A 16243-nucleotide genomic window follows, 5' to 3' on the forward strand; every position below is an offset into this window, starting at 1 on the left:
TTTTTCTTTTTGCTATTATATGCTTATATACATTTGAATGATGTCAAGCAGTAATTTATTTTAAGGTGGAGTGTTTTTTATGAATTTATTTCTGGCTTTAAAATAAATTCTTTTGTAATTCATTTTTGGTAAAACTCCTGAATATTTAAGTCAAAAACTTATAAATAACAAACCAAAGCAACAAATAATCTATAGCAAATGCAGTGGAATTAAATTCTCTACCAATTCGTATAATTTTATCATTTGGAAATTTAAAATTTTTATTTTATTTCAGAATTTTATTCTGATATCCATGTCTTATCAACATGCAAAAACCCCAAAATAACTTCAGTTACCTTTATGTTGAAAGGATAGTAAGAAACACAAAAACATAATTACACTACCTCTAACTCCGAGTAGCAAACCCTCCACCACAAACAAAAACCCTCATAAAAAAAAAACATTTAATCGTCTGCAATGATTTTGGCAGCCATATTGTTTTTTCATATGCTAAGTATACAGCTCGGTAAAGGATAAAATTCTACTGCATTTGCTCTAAATTATTTGTTTTTATTTTGTTTAGAAATTCTCGACAGAAGTGTTAACTATTGTGTACTTTAACAACAGATTTTTTTTAATGAAATCGTTTTATTAGGTGTTACAACTGGTGTTGATGATGATGATGCATGTATCTCTTATCAGAAGTGTCATCTGTCACACTTCATTTTTTTTTTTTTTTCAATAAATCTGAGTGTTTTAATATTTAGTTTTTTTTATTTTTTTTAAATTTTACTTCAATTGAAATTCTCAAAAATCAAGAGGCTCTTTCTAGGAGTTAACACTTGATCGCTATATGAGATACATAGCTATTTGAATATTCCATTAAATCTCCTTTCTTAAATGTTGAGTCAATAAAGAAGTTACATATATAAATTTTCTACTCCCCAATTAATCAATTAAATATAGTATGTCTTTCTTATAGTCTCTTGTTCATACTGGATTCCAGGACAAGAATACATCTAGTCTGGTGGAGTATCCAGCTTAGTGTTGTTTCTATAGGCAATATCACTTGAAAGAAGATGCACCATCTATAATATAAATCTCATCTGTCTGCTTAAATGTCTGTATGTTTGTATGTCTGCCTAAAACTTTTGACAGAGGCGACAGATTTTCACGAGATCGGTATTGTTTTTGAAGATCGACCCTTCAGACAACAAATATCGAAAAATTGGCTAAAAACATTAATTCCTTCATCCTCAACTGGGCACTTTTCTACAAGGAGGGGTCGCTTTTTTCAAGGATATTTTCGAAAGTCATCCTCTCTTTTTGATTGACTAGCCTTAATTTAAACCTTTGCTACTTCTGGCTTGGCAATGGACGCAACAACAAAGATGTCACATATTTTTTTCATGTTTTTTTTATTTTCACATTCTTTTCCCCCTTTGCGGTATGGATTCGAGCCTGCATGCCTACTATCACTTTTTTTTTTTTTTTTTTTTTTGCTCAATAAACACCTCCAAACACCCGAGCAGAGCAACGCTGGGCACCCAGGCTAGTTCCTTATAAAAGCCACTGTAGGTTAGACATACCAAAGAGATCTTATTTGGGCTGCAATTACTATGTGATTTTAAATATTTAGCCAGGGTTTACTTATAGGGGAAAAGTATCCTCATGCCAGGTTGTTCTGACAAACTCCTGTTCAGAGGGACTGAAGACACCAGATGACAATATCTAGTAGGCATTCAAGTTTAGCGATATGAGAATATATGTGACAATTGACAAGTGAACATTAATATTAAATACAAGCCTGTGAAGTCTGAACCTTCAACTTTGTCTCCTATATTTTTAGCACTGCGAATTTCTCTTTACATAATTTATGACCTAAAGTCTTAGTGTACACTTTTGAGAACTGGTTTATATTAAAGAATAACTGTACACAATTTGTCAAAATTAATAAGAAAAAGGAAACAAGAAAATTCTTTGCCAGTGTTGGCACTGATATTCTTATAAAATGATGTTTGCATTAATGAAATTATAAAAAAAAAACAATGCAAAATGAAAACGTCTCAACCTTGAAAGTTTTAGAAAAAAAAAGAATAAAGGGAAAAACGTATAAAGGAGAAAGAAAACGTCTGATGATGGAAATAGATTGAAAATGGAGGGTTTGACTTCCTCTAAATATTTTAAATGGATTTGTCTGACAGTATCTACTTGCTCACTTTTGTTTGACAAGATAGATATATAATAGGGTTGGGACAATTAATCGGAATCGAAAGAATTGGAACGTTTTGAAGTATTGGAATCGTAAAATTTGTGCCTATTTTCCAGTGCAAAAAAAAAAAAAATAGTTCTTTTTATTGTTTTAATTTGTTTTTGTTTAGAACTTAGTTTTCCAGAGCTCGTAGTAATGATAAATATTTATTGATTTTTAAACTATCAGTGAAATTTAAATTTATAGATCACTCTTACAAGTGTATTTTTATGTTTGCGAAAATATATGCACATATTACATAGCTTTTACAGTAAAGAACGACCCGCCCCCCAAAAAAGTAAACAACTATATGTTTATAAGTTGCATAAAAATAAGAATCAAGAATTTAAAACCGAATCCGTAATTGTATCAGAATTAAGAAAAATAATAGAACCGTTCCCTCACTAATATATTTCTGTGTGTATATATAGATATAATTATTTATCATTCCATTCCAAATAATAGAATCGATTCAAACATGAATTTTATTATTTTCTTTGTGTGTGTATGTATGTATGTATGTATGTATGTGTGTGATATGTATGTGTGTGTGTGTGTGTGTGTGTATGTATGTATGTGTACATATGTTTGTATACCAATGACCGTCTTCAGTGTCATGTCTGCTTGAGCATGTGAATTCGCCGGCAGGACTAAATGTCATTTTCGGGTTCATGAACTTTCAGTGTCTGAGGGAGTGGCACTCGTCTGACAAGACGTTGCAATCATATTGGTTATTATTGAGTGGAGCATAAACTAAGCCATGTTAAGTGTCAATTTGCCTCTGATTCCACCAACAACTTTCGACTTCACAATCTTGCTGAATATGTGCCTGCAAATTTTAAAATTTTTCATTAATGAGTTGCTACTATCAAGGCTAAAAGCAACTCGGGAATAAGAGTTAATAAGATGACTAAATCGACACTTGAATGATGATAATGAATGGAAAAAAATAAAATTGGTTGACTTAATATGAGGATAAGTCATGCCTAGTGTTTATTGACATTAAATCTGAAATTGACTATGTTGTAACCCTCAGGGGAGCAATCTTGTGGTAACATGTTCCATAGATAAGTTTAATAGTTTTGGGGTTATTTAAAAATTATGACTTTTTTTTTCCTTCTATATCCTCTATATAAATAAAACAGTAGATGTATGTGTGTGTATGAACATATTTAACAGATAAACTCTTAAACTACTGGTCACTACTGGTCACATAACCCCCAAATTAACAGGAAATAGTAATCATTAGGGCTATGACAACAACATATTCTTTTCATTCTTTTGACTCTCGAGTATATATCTGACACAGTTAGACAACTGAGAACCACATCAGTCTATTTAAAAACATATAAGATATTAACGGATATATACTAAAGAGTTAAAACAATGAAAAGAATATGCTGTTGTCACAGCCATAGTGATGATACACTAAGGATACTTTATAACGAGTAAAATCTTTGTTTCGATGGATGAATAACCCGTATAGAAATATATTGGCAAGTTGAAATGCAAAATGTTCATTTCAACTTACCAACATATTTCTATTTCTTTTTTGCCTGCGCAAATTCATTCATAGCTTAAAATGGTTTAATTATAAATCTTTCTTATCTATCAATCGATAGGTCAAACAGTAGGCAACTCAATTGGGGCATTGAATGTTTTGGTTTTAATTCTGGCTGATGACACCGAAGTCATTTTCTTTTTTTTAAACTTTTGAAATCGATACTATATATTAGGTACAATATGATATTCAATAAAGAATGTGCTCTGTGATAATAAATATGAAAGCTGCACGAATTAAAATATATTTAAGCATGTTTTGCGACCAGGCAATGCCTCCCCTCTCCTCCTTTGCTAGTTTGAAATATGTTTTTGTTTTGCTAAATGAACAAATTAAATTGAGGCATCTTAAAAACTACTGTTTTTAATTTAAGTTTTATTTGAAATGAACTTTCTGCTTTAATTGGTTATTTGTAACGGTCATTTTTGGTGGCATATATTTTATTCAAAGTAGATAAAGAAAATTGGACAATTTTTTTCTTTTTTATGTAAGAAAAAAAATTGTATTTAGGTGGTTGGAATCTATTTCCATTTTGTAAGAATTTAAGCATATACCAACATTTTATGGATATTTTTAATGTACTATCACATGCTTCGTTTAGTCACATATTTTTGCTAGGCTAGTGAAGATTATAGATTATTAATTGTACTTAAAGCAAAATTATTAGAATAATTTAAAATAATTCCCAACATTTATTCATTAGTATCACTTATGTTTGAATTTTTGAAATATATGAATCTACTAGCCTGGGTGCCCGGCGTTGCCCGGTTGTTTGGAGGTGTGTGTTGAGCAAAAAAAAAAAAAAGAAAAGTTGTAGTAGGCAGGCAGGATCACATCGGTACCGCGAAGGAAGAAAAGAATGTAAAAAAAAAAAAAAAAAAAAAATGCCGTCTTTGCTGTTGTGTTCATCGCCAAACCAGAAGTGGCAAAGGTTTAAATTAAGGCTAGTCAATTGAAAAGAGGGGGTGACTTTCGAAAATATCAGCGAAAAAAGCGACCATTCTTTATAGAAATGTGCCCAATTGAGGGTGAAGGAACTAATGTTTTTAGCCAATTTTTCGATATTTGTTGTCCGAAAGGTTGAGCTTCAAAATGATACTGATCTTGTGAAAATCCGTCGCTTCTGTCGAAAGTTTTAGGCAGATATACAAACATACATACATTTAAACAGACAGATGAGATTTATATTATAGATGATGTTATGCCAAAGATATAATTATTTTGTTACGGTTGAAAATTCTATTTATGAAAAAATTCCAATGGGTCTGTTGATAGAACCTCAAACTCATTTCGATTATTGGTCCTACCATCTGCTTTATTTGTTAAGAATTTATTATTTACTATTTAATGCAATGTTTTCCATTTCTAAAAGTAGTTAAGGTCTTTGATATTTCGAAATGAGACAAATACCACAAGTGTAAACAGACATCTTGTTGCTCAACTCCCTACATAGTATCCTTTCAAATTATGTCTCAGATAGTTGCCTTTCTACATCAAAGTGGCAATGTGCCTTGTTTGGGGGTGAAAGTGCAATAATTTTTTTTTTTTTAATCAACTCATGTATGACGGACAGACGAACAAAATCTCTATTTATATATAAGGTATAACTAGAAGAAATTAATTCCAGGAACAGTTTTGCACCACTTTATGTCCCCTCCTTACAAACATCTGATACTAAACTTTATGTCTAGAGTTCTTATTCTGAGTTGGATAAAAAATTACATGATTTTGATTCTAAATAAATGTCTCAAATTTAAAGGACCTTAAGAAGAAATTAAAATTCAAGGACACTTGCTTAATTGGTGTCTGATGATTAGAAATCCAATTCGATGTAATTCTGAAATATTTGATTTTCACAGAAACTGAAATTGAGGATATTTATTGATGTCTAATTCTTGTTAAAGTTTCACAAAAATCGAAAATATCAGAATTTTCATGAATTATTTCCATACTTTACACCATTTGCATAAAACTAAATTAAACTAAATATAGCCGACATTACGGCCCCTTACAGCCAACAACTGTGTTTCAAAATGTATAATTATTAGTTTAAGAGTGAATCCTCTACACACAAATATAAACATGCTTTATTCAAATCAAACTTTCCTTTTTGCTTTTAAAAACCTGCTTACGACTTAGGACCTCTGGTCCAAAAGTTGTGATGTCATACGAATTCTGTGACCAATCCTAATTTATTACTAGGGCTATGACAACAGAATATTTTTTTCATTGTTTTGACTTTCGAGTATATATCAGACATAGATACAGTTAATCAATCGAGAACCACATACATCACTGTATATAAAAGCATATAAGATATCGACAGATATGCATTCGAGAGTCAAAATAATGAAAAGAATATGCTGTTGTCCTAGCCTTATTTATTACCTATTGCTTTATTTTTTTTCCTGTGACCAATCCCAAATTTAAGTCGATCTAAGTAAATATGTTATATATTGTAACATAAATGCTTTTTTGATTGTATATCGTATTTTATTTCCATCTTGCGGGGGTGGGGTGGGGGTGGGTGGGGGGAAAGAGAGTTCTGTTTTTTTTTTTTTTTTTTTTTTGTAATGGAAAAATGTATCTTTTGAAATAATTAAATTATTTATTTGAGTTCTGTGTCGTTTACAAATCTTTGTAAGCATTTGACTTGCGATGAACGTGGTTTTTATTTTCGTTTATGTTGAATAAATAAAAAAAGTCATTTTTTGCAATAGGCAACTAAACAAACAAAAAAAGGGTGAAAAGAATATACAATAAATTTATTTCTGAGATATATATATATAATATATATATATATATATATCTCAGAAATAAATTTATATATATATATTATATATATATATATATATAATATATATATAGCACTGTCGTAAATAATTGGCTGAAAAATGCTAAGCTCGTTGTTTGTTTGTTTACAAACAGGCGGTTTGAGCACTGTAAGAGTGGTGGCGGATGTCTATTTAAATAGACATTCCGACGAGTTATTTGCGGGCGTCCCTTCAGTGGTCGAGTGGGAGAACTGCCGACTGTCAACACGACGGTTCTAGGTTCAATCCTTGGCTTGGGAGAGATGCTAGTATAGCGGCACTAATGAGTTGTGATACAACGAAACAGGACTGTATGTCGATGATTACAAATATATATATATATATATTTTTTTTTTCGTCCGCTTCTTTTGTTGGTTATTTTGACTAACGGATGTTTTGGCCAGCTATTTTTGTGGGGGTAGGTGGGTGACTTTTTAGTCAATATATAAATAAAGATAATTCAAAATTAAGTGGGCATAACTTCTTTTTAGAGCTTAACGTCCGTATTAATTTGCATGATCTTTTTATGGCCTTGTCTGTGTGTTTCTCGGATCTAAGCGTTATTATTTTCTTTTATTTACTATTAATCAATTATTCATTTAAATATAAGTTATTAATTGTAACTTCACGAATTTCTTCGGTAAAAATTATTGTTGAAGGTGATTAATCCCCAAAAATATGGGGGGGGGGGTATCGTAAAAATTAGTGCCTAAACAATTCCATTTATTGTTTACTTTTTGGTTTTATTTTGTTTAAAATGTAATTTTATATTGATGGCACTAAAGATAAAATGATAAATAAATTATTTGCTTTGAAGGGTCAGTAAAATTAAAATCTATAGATCACTTTCAAAAGTGTATGTTTTACATTTGCGGAAATATAATACATGGGTTTTTATGGTAATTTCAAAATAATAAAAAGAAAATAACTCTAGAATTACATGTTAAGATATTTTAAAAAGAATCGGAATCTGAAACAATATTGGAATCGTGCCATCACTAGTAAAAATCGATATTTTAATTGACACAAAGCAAGTTTGAAGATATTAAATTTTAAGTTCTAAAAATAAAAATGTCTACCTAATATCTTCGACATTATTTATCTTCTTAGACACAAAGGTGTAGTTTTGAGAAGCCAGTACACCCTGGCTTACAAAAATTCCAGAACAGCCTCGTTGGCACTCCTCAGTAGCAATACCTCAGGGGATCAGCGACAAACCAAATCTATCTCGAAAGAATGCAAAGCCTGGGAGTATGGACCACCTAGGACTGAAGAAAGCCATATCTCAGCCAGCTTGACATATAGCCAATCCTATGAAGGATTAAGAGGATGTCTACAACTCCAGAATTAACTCTCAGATAGCATCATTTTGGGGCATGTCTTCATATCAGATTGAAATATGATTTCTCCAGTCTAAGGATGTCATATTCCTGGTCATTACCTCCTCCTCCTCCTTTTGAAGTGGGGATTGGTTTATTACTAGTTACGGCACATTTTGTATTCATCCAGAGTTATCTCTTTTTAGAGATGTTGGATTCTCCACATCGAACGGACCTCATGTCTAATTTTGCAATTAGAAAAGACATGTAAATAATCATTTTTGGAAATGTCTATTTAAAAAAAATGTAACTTTGCTTTCTGCATTTTGGTATTTCAATGATTCCTTTTATAAAATGGACAATTCATATTACATGTTATGGATTATTATTTCATAGCTACTTATTTAATTTTTTATGTAGTTGGCTCGGGGAGAACCCATTACCAAAGCTTTACTTAGATATTATGGCTGCCAAAATTAGCTTGATAAAGTCCGATAACAGTCAAAATGCAATCACATAGAATTAAAATCGTTTTCCTTAAACGAAAAAAGCCGATTTATTTACATTTTTTTTACTCGTATATTTACCTTGTATTTTTTTTTTTTATTGTTGTTGTTTTCCAGTGTTATTTTGTCAGAAAACGAAGCTTATTGCTATTATTTGAAATATCTTCTTTTTTTCCCGTTTCAACGTATGGTTCATCAGTCAAAAAAATTTCCACGAAACTGATATATATATATATATATATATATATATATATTCATTAATTATTGTAAATTCTTTTTTTTATTCCTTCATTATTAAAACAAATTTATAGCAACAATATACAAAAATAAATAAATAAAAAGTAACACTGTTTTCTATTATATTCTATAAATTTAAGTTTATTTTTGGCTGTTGTCACAACTCGTTACTGGATTTTACCGGCCTAATATTCGTAGCCATGGGGGTGTCGATCTGTATACGTACCAAAAAGTTTTGCCGTAGAGAAAACATTAAACAATCATCTCTAAGCTTGTCTTTGCAGAAGCTGAGGAAATCGGCTCCCATTATGCAGTCTTAGGATTCTGTCCATACCACTTTAGTGTTGATCCTGACCCCCAATCTTTCAACGCCATACCCCACCCTTTCACTACCTTGTATGACACTCATATTATGATGAAAGCTAATGTTAAAAATTCCCCATTGTTTATTTCATTCACTTCCATCGCTATCGACATTATATCTCTCCTCCGCCATTGTTGACTGCTGCTGCTACGTCCAATTAAAATACTGTTGTTGGAGCTTTTCATTCTCTTCCGATCGTTTTCGTGCTTATATTTTATTTATTAAACTAATAGTTACAAAAAGAATTTGTGTACTTTTTAATAAATCAGAGCATCAATCCCATTGACTAGTTGTTTGTCATCATTAAAAAAATCTTAAATAAAATTACCATCGGTTTTTATTTTTATGTCGGCAAAGAAAAACATTGCCAATCAAAAAGTCAAGCGATGTTTATTGTTTGTCTTGTCCAGCAAATATTTATTAACTTTATTTTGTTCATTTTTATACAAAATACTTAGATAGTTTTGCATTCTTTGAGACCTTTAGTTTCTACTAAAAGTGTTTTTTAATGAATTACTTTTTTTTTTTTTTTTTTTTTTTTGCGGTGATGGTTGGGGGGGGGGGCGTAGGAACTTTTCAAAATGGCGGATTAATAGGTGATCGATTTTTCCCTAAAATATGATTTTTTTTTTTTTAAATTAGCCTTTATATTTTTCTCAAACGTCTCTATCAAAATATTACGTCGAAAATAATCCCTGCAAAAAAATCTTGTAATCTTATTATTTTTTTCTAAAGAAAGAAAATTTATATAATTTCTTGAAAAGGCTTTCTGTTTGGACTTGATTGTTTTCTGGTTCTCTCTAGGTAAAATAAAAATCCATTAAAAAATTTTTTTTTTTTTAATAGGTCGCAATTTTCAAAACGCAATCAGTTTTTTTTTGCTATTTTCCATGATTTTACAGTTTTATTTTATGTTTTTTTTGCTCTCGACTTAAAAAAAAACATTAATTATTGTAAATTCTTTTTTTATTCCTTCATCGTTTAAAAACTTGCACCTCTTCCATTGCACCAAAGAAGAAAGGCCAAATCACCAAATGATCTATATTTATTCGTACTCTGTTCCTCTGGTTTGGTTGTTTATATAGACATGATTTCAAAACCATAGAAACGGTTTCCCTAATAATCTTCAGGTTTACCTGTATTTTATTATATCTACGATATGTAACTTATGAAGGCTGTTTTTATAAGCACTGAATCTATATATTAGTACGATAGCATGTGTGTTGTTTTCTGTCTCACGCCTACATCCGGGTCGTTTAATTGTTATGTACTTCCATTTCTTGTTATAAATAATTTTACCAAGAATTCTTCATAAGTTTTGGTTTCGGTTTTGATTATGGCTGAAGGAACTATGGATATATTTTTTTTATTTTTGAAATCGCAACTTTATAATATATAAAAGTCGATAGAACATTAACTCTATATAATATACGAAATCCGCAAGAATTAAAATATCATATTTAAGTGTACTTTACGACCGGGTTTTGCCGGGTGTTCGTGCTAGCTTAGATAAATACTTTTGCAGTTTTAAGAAAAAAGCTACAATATCAGAGCGTCTCCATTTACACTGAACATTTACAAAATGCCAACATCAATATATTACATATGAATGAGTCCCCTGTGGAATTTCCACAGGTCCCGCTAGTTAACTATGATTACATAAAAGATTTCTTAAAAAGAATGTGCATTTTTAATTTCTTAACTAAATTTAATTTTTCCTGCATAGCATTATTGAAATAATGTTTGTTACATAAAAACGAGAACGATGGATATATAGATATAACTGCGAAGACATCTTTATGGCAATTTTTCTTTTCTTCAGTTATAGAATAACAAAAGCAAAATGGTTTTAAGAAATGGATAGATTATTTTTATTTTATCCAGCTTGAAATGTATTACAGAAGATCATGACAACATCGGTACCGTCGGTTTCAAATCCAAACTATATTGTGTTGATCTTCTGTAACTGGTATAAATATTTCACTCTTTTTAAGGTGAAAGTGCACTGGGGGACCACCCGAAGAAGTTTATTACGAGGAGATTGAAAATAACATAATGCTTTTCGGAATAAACACCCCCAACCTCCCCATGTTAAAAACGGCTTTCGGAATAAATCTTTGCAAGTTCGACAGCCAATGCACATTGACCCGTCTTCGGATGGTCCCCCAGTGCACTTTCACATTTTTATTATTATTCTTGAGGACTCTGCTGTTGTTCTCGCCCACTAATGTTATAAATATGTAAAAGTGAATTTATTCATATTTAACAAAGATAGTCTTTATGGAAAGTATAAAACTATGTAAAATTATGTTCAAAATTGGTTGATTTAATAAACACATTTTGGATGTTTACAAAGCAGTTCATGTATTTTTAATTAAAATCTCAGACATGTTTCAAGTGTTTTGAATAATCGGGTGATTTAAAAAAAACTTTTAAAAACACTTTTGATCTCATCTGCGCACATTCATTTCCAAACATGACGAATAAGAATATAATACAAATATCTAAAAGAAAAAAATTAGACTTTTTTTTTATATCGCTACTTATAAGTCACTTTGTGTATGTCTGTGATTTCGTTTCCTATGGACTTCCAAAACGGCCAGATTGATTTTATGTATTTTTTTTTTTTTCATTTCACACAAATGTATTTTGTGTCTGGGAGTGTTCTTATATAGGTTTTATATATATTAATGCTTCCGATAAACATTGAAATTCGACAATAAAAAAAAAATAATATTAAAAAAAAGGAACATTCTGATTTTGACCAAACAGCCTTATACAGCTTAACATCACAAATGCATTTGAGAAGTTTTATCATCGCACAAGCAGAACGGCCAGCGGCATTACATTTAAATTTCTGGATGTTGGTACGGTTTGCAGGAAGAGAATTTAAAAGGCAGACAGTTCAAGGAAAAAAATAAAACAAATTAATAGATAACTAAAGTACTGAATAAAATATGTTCTATAATTGTAAATTTAATTTTAATGCAATATGAAGCCAATCTTTATTTTAGTTTTGCTATTTTTATATTTAAAATTACATCTAAATTTGAATTGTTTTAAAACTGTTATCTTGTGAAAGTACATGTCAATGCTATTCTCATCTGAATTTTAAGAGATGCTGTATATTTGGCTGGCTGAATATGCTAAAATGCCTGGCTTTTAGGGTTTATTGTTTTGTTAATAATAATAATTAGTATTTTAATTCAAGAGATACTTTATTACACATATCAATACATTAATTTAATAATCTTGAGATTTACACAATGTTTTGTCAATATTTCTACCATCGCCATTTTTGTTCTATTACAGAAGTGTCCATTTTATTTATTTATTTAAAAATTTTTTTAAAGCATTTTGTGATTAAATTAAAAAAAAAATATTGTCATTTGAATAAAATGATCATTCGTTTTATATATCTTTGCAGGGAAACGTTTCGTTATTTTTTTAGTTGATATATATATTATATATATATATATATATATATATATATATATATATATATATAACAAAAACAATTAATTTTACTATTTTGAAATAACTAATCCAATGAAGGCTAAATTTAGATAAAATTTAATCTATTTTAAATTAGATTTTGGTTGAAAATAATTTTTTTTTAGTATTAATCCCCTATCATTAGTAATTCCCCCCTCTTGTTATTCAGAAAATGAATCAAGTATGAATATTACAATAGAATTGTTCCATCTGCTTGGCTGAAGTAGGTTTGCTAGAGCAATAAACGTATATAGTTGACCGGCTAAATATTTCAGGCCATATATTTGGCTTTTATAAGTGTCCTTTTCAGTTTAACAGTGTGACAATATTATCTAAATTGTAGTTGGAAAATTATAAGTTTTGTTAATATCTTGATGTTTATTTTTGTTTTTATTTTTAACAATATACCCCCCCCCTCTATACGTCGTATGTTTGAAATTTAGAAAATTTAACCTACTTTTCTTTCGATAATGAATGATTACAGTCGAAGAACCAATAGACACAGGCCAACAAAAAATAATACGATTAGAGATTTTATTTTTAGAATAAATGTAAAAGAATTTGTTTTATATATTTTTTTAAAATAATAAATAAGTTAAATGTATGCATTTTCAAAAATATTAATCAAAATTACAATACTATAAAAATGTCTAATAAAAATTACAAAAAAAAGGAAAGCCCATAGAAAAACCGTCTCGACTCGGTAATGATTGCCTGATCGGTATATAACATAGCAGGAGAACAAACATTCAACATGGCCGCCATTTCTCTCGCTCGCGTTTCTCTCGCCTGCACAAAGCGTAAAGAATGTCTCAAACCTTTACGTTCAGCAGATTGTCTGCCTTCCCGTTCTGTACAGTCTTCTATCTATAAGTACGGACTTTTCTATGTCTTTTTTATAACAGTAATTTATTGTTTTGGAAAATTGGAATTTTTTTAAACGATCCTAAAAAAACCCTCAGATTAAAAAAAAAAATGTGTTTTACGGTATAGTTTATTAAATCACAAATACTTCAAAATAAATTTCGCTTATTTTTGTCAGTCTTCAGAATGTTCCTACGATAAAAAAAAAAAAAAAAAAAAATGCTTATATAGGTCAAGCCCCATGGCTGTTAATTTTGGCTCAGTAAAATCTGCTAACATATTATTTACCTCCTTGTCAGAAGGTTAGATACAAGGTCAGGCGTGATTTTAAGAAGTCGGCGTACTAGGCTAAGTGCATTTTGGCCTACAAAAATGCCTGAGCAGCCCCGTCGAAATTCACCAGAAGGGGCGTCTAAGGCGATTAGCAATAAATTAGAACCTCCTAAAACTGAACAGAACCACAGGTCAGACAGCAATAAATTCACTGTTAAACTGATTGTATCATAATTTTATGAAACAAACTTAGACCATCTGAAAGGCGACCACACAAAATTAAATTGGGATTCTGAACAAATTTTAGTTTTCTTAGAAATATATATATATTGTTGCCTTGTATATTTTTGTAATTAATTTTTTAAAATTGTTTTCTAATGTTATTTGAAAAAAATGAAAAGCAAGTTTATAAAAAATATACAATGCAACAATTTAAATAAATGAAAAAAAATATGCAAATAAATGTAAAGAAAAAAGAAGTGCAGTTTAACGTTTTTTTTCCTTTTTTTTTTTAAACAGTAGATTTTTATCAGTTATGTAAATAAATGATTGTTTATCTTTCCGTTTCATTAACCTGATTATTTAATTTTGTGGTCGTTTTTCAACTCGTTACTGAATTTTACTGAGTGAATAAAGGGCTGAAATTTATATATGTACGATTTCAAAAAAAATTTTTTTTTTTTTTTTTTTAGTTATTACATGATTTTTATGATATGACAACATTTTCGTTTTCCATTTATTTATAAAAGAAATATTTTAAACAAATTTTGCTGGCGTTTATTTTGGTATTACAGTATGGTACTTATTGTGAAAGCGTTAAACTCTTTTTATATATGTTAAAAAATTTTGCCCCCCCCCCCCCAAGAAAAATTAATTATAAACAAAAGAAAAATAGTTAAAGCGTTTCAGAACACTGGCGAACTATATTTTTTACTTTTATTCAACCTAAACAAGGCACACTACCACAGAAACGTAAGGGTCTAACTATGAATTAGGGGCCAGATTTATAGGGTCATCCTAGCTAGGGATTTGTGCAGCAAGATGCTTGTTCATATTACATTTAAATTTTTGCTTGTTGGTGCAGTCTGGGGAAACCGGGAACAGGGAGGTGATTTCAAATGAGGAAAGAAGCTATTAAAGAGTAGAAAGCCTTCTGACACCTGAGCACTTTTACAATGAAGGGGTGTAATTTTGCTGATTGTTTGGTTTGTCGGGTGTATTTACATTGAGGAAGCACAAGTGCAGCAAGTTCGTTGGAGCATTTGTAAAACAGACACACGGATGCAACATTGCGGTGGTGGGGCAGGGGTTGGAGCTTTATAGACAGTGTTGGATTTATTAATAAAAAAAAAGGTTAAAAAACATCTTAGAGAGAGAGAGAGAGAGAGAGAGAGACTAATGACTAGTGGTTGATTTCTAGATAATTCTTAATTTCTACAATTCTACTGTCATCGGTTACATGACAAAAGTCTGGCGATGCATGGGGCCAACTCTTTGATTGTACTCGTCAAAGATTCATGTATAAGTCTATACTGAGAAATATGAGAAACTGCGATAGTTTGAATATCATTATATGCGTTCTCTCTTTCCTCCTCTGTATGCCACTGACTAGTACAAAGTAGTTCATAGACGTTGACTGTTGGACTTTAGCTTATTAAACATATTTTAATCAAAATATCCTAACTTATCTGAAGGAGTAAGTTATGAAAATATATTTATAGCAATTAAACTAAGCTTCCGCGTTTCATCACCATAGGGATCATCAGACTAAAATGCAAAACTACTATCTATCTACTAGATTTTAGGCCGTTAAAAACTAGCGAAAGTTATAAACCGTTAATTTAAGATGTGTGCTTTACACAAAATTGATGGTTGTTGCACTAAATATTAATCCCTAACTGTGCATCGAACAGATACCATAATATTTAGTTCGTTGCACCTTTCATTACAAAGGTTCATACAAATCTTTAGCCAGGTCAGACCAGTAGTTTCCAAGGAGAACGAACCGACAGATAGACCAATAGAAATATAATGTAGTGTTAAAAGTAACTTTGCAGTTTACATTTCTATACTAAGATGTTCTCCTCGAATTATTCTTTTTCTTTTTTTCTTTTTCTTGCTATCGTTTTCTTTTTTCTTCTTTTTTTAAGGGATTCACCACTTATCAAGGCCCGAAGGTTATTCGAGAATAAGGGTTTAGATTGCTAAGTCTTGTGTTTGGGTCCGGATAAAAAAGAAAAAAATACTGATTTTCAATCCCAGCAAAAACTCTTTAACTTTAGAAAATGAATGTGTCATACATTATCTACTTCACTTGTTTTCTTCATTTGACCTTGGTGTGTGGGGAGTAATAATTATTGGCACCATCTTTCTATGTATATATTATAAAAATGACCTTGGGTGTTTGTGGAACGGTCTTTACCAAACTACTCTGTCAATTTTTGGTCTACAGACTTGAAACTTGATATATAGGGGATTTGAACTTGTGGAACAAAATCAATGTGGGTTTTAGCCAATATATATATATATATATATATATATATATATATATATATATATATATATATATATATAAACTTCT

At 30.3% G+C, this 16243-nt stretch overlaps 1 protein-coding gene across 3 annotated transcripts in view; it reads left to right on the forward strand.

The window, feature by feature from the left end:
- Window positions 1–16243, forward strand: part of LOC145241388 (uncharacterized) — a 166066-nt gene that overhangs the window by 42559 nt on the left and 107264 nt on the right. Inside the window, exon 1 of one of the 3 annotated variants that reach the window (XM_080104312.1) lies at window positions 13249–13398. The exons of the other annotated variants lie outside the window; for them this stretch is intronic. The gene's annotated coding sequence lies outside the window, so the exon portion shown is untranslated. Of the gene's footprint in view, window positions 1–13248; window positions 13399–16243 lie in introns of those variants that run through there. 3 annotated transcript variants of the gene reach the window in all.

This window comes from Euprymna scolopes, chromosome 20 (genome assembly GCF_053919585.1).
Source record: "Euprymna scolopes isolate OS-2025 chromosome 20, ASM5391958v1, whole genome shotgun sequence".
Taxonomy (NCBI): Eukaryota; Metazoa; Mollusca; class Cephalopoda; order Sepiida; family Sepiolidae; genus Euprymna; species Euprymna scolopes.